This window comes from Phacochoerus africanus, chromosome 11, assembly GCF_016906955.1.
Source record: "Phacochoerus africanus isolate WHEZ1 chromosome 11, ROS_Pafr_v1, whole genome shotgun sequence".
NCBI lineage: Eukaryota > Metazoa > Chordata > Mammalia > Artiodactyla > Suidae > Phacochoerus > Phacochoerus africanus.
Window position 1 is genome coordinate 34,333,588 of NC_062554.1, and position 2,143 is coordinate 34,335,730.

Here is a 2,143-nt window from a genome sequence, read left to right on the forward strand (position 1 = left end):
TAGTCTCACTTATTCTTTTTGATAAGTGTTTTCTTGGCCCAAAATTTAAGCAATAATACAAATTGAAATGTTCTTAGTATTCCCAGAACACACTTTGTTCTCCAGACAAAGCTATACCATTCAAATAATATGTTTTTTATTCTTATGAGCCAGTATATTGTTAAACTCGTGAAGGATGGCAGGGATTAGAGTAATTGGCACGTCACATGTAACAGGAGGTAAAATGTCAAGTGGACTATCTTGCTTTTCTCCTACATTAAGCTTTACGGATCAGTGGAGTTTGGTTAGTTATAAATAGGGAGCCAATAGAACTTTTAACCTTTCCTTCTTTTTTGTGTATATTCTTCTGTCTTACATTTTCTCTTCCTTTATAAGGCACTTGCACATTTATAGTATAAGCTGACTTTTTACTATTCCCTTCATAAAATAGATTTTGGATTTCAAGAGGTAGGTTTCATGAGAAAAATGGCCTGCTGACTCAGGATCTGCACCAGAACTGTTTGGATCCAACAGCAGGAGCAAACGATTCATCGATTATATTATGTTACAATTCAATTCCTAAGGGTTTGTTTTTATTTGTTATAGCTAAGTCTCTGTCTTGAAAATGATCTTCACTAAATGAACATTCCTAAAATTTTGTAGGAATACTTATTTGAATTCTACAAATCTTCAGCCCTCAGACCAACCATGTGGTGTGGCCTTGACTAGGGTTGAAATATATACTTAAGTGTGAGAAGAATCAAATTAATTTTATTTTAAACATTTCTTTCATTTGATAATTTTGATATAAAATTGATATTTGCTGTTGTTAAGACAAAGGGAGAAGGGAGAGTAATCTCTAGATGAAAACGAATATTAGTATTTTTTTCCATTTAACGCCACTCCCACCACATATATGTAGGAACTATCATAGTTCAAGAAATTATAGTTACTTAACTCTGGTTATAAGTATTTTAATAATAAATGAGTTTCCATATGAAATTGTGTTAATAGAATATCAAATGCTTAAGACATGTTAGTATTGACTAGGAAGGGAACACGTTTAAAAAGAGCAATGAAAAACCTATAAGTTTTTTGAAAAAGTCAAACTCCATTTCAGCTGAAGTTGTAAAACATCTAGTATTAACATTTCAGAATTTAGGAAAGTTGGAAGTTGTGATATATTGAATTTTTAATATATTTTCATATTCTTTCATTTATCCTAACAACAGAAAATACATACCTAATGCTTACTCTGTTCCATATATTGTTTTAAGTGCTTTATATACATAATTTATTTTTTATAAATCCCCATAATTGAGGAGCTATTTTTACCCCTGTTTTAAAGAGGAAGCTAAAAATACAGAGAGTCTCAATACTTTTTTCAAGAAGAATCAGTCGGAGGGCTACCATATATGGTGGTGTACACTATGAACCACACAGCATTAGGAGTTGATATTCACATCGATATAATAGACTAAAGATTAAAAGTCCATGCTTTTATTTTTTTATTTTTATTTATTTATTTTTTTTATTTTCCCACTGTACAGCAAGGGGGTCAGGTTATCCTCCCCCTCCCATCAGGCAGCCACAAGTCTCTTCTCCAAGTCCATGATTTTCTTTTCTGAGGAGATGTTCATTTGTGCTGGATATTAGATTCCAGTTATAAGTGATATCGTATGGTATTTGTCTTTGTCTTTCTGGCTCATTTCACTCAGTATGAGATTCTCTACCTCCATCCATGTTGCTGCAAATGGCATTATGTCATTCTTTTTTATGGCTGAGTAGTATTCCATTGTGTATATATACCACCTCTGCCGAATCCAATCATCTGTCGATGGACATTTGGGTTGTTTCCATGTCCTGGCTATTGTGAATAGTGCTGCAATGTACATGCGGGTGCACGTGTCTCTTTTAAATAGAGTTTTGTCCGGATAGATGCCCAAGAGTGGGATTGTGGGGTCATATGGAAGTTCTATGTATAGATTTCTAAGGTATCTCCAAACTGTTCTCCACAGTGGCTGTACCAGTTTCCATTCCCACCAACAGTGTAGGAGGGTTCCCTTTTCTCCACACCCCCTCCAGCACTTGTTATTTGTGGACTTATTAATGATGGCCATTCTGACTGGTGTGAGGTGATATCTCATGGTAGTTTTGATTTGCA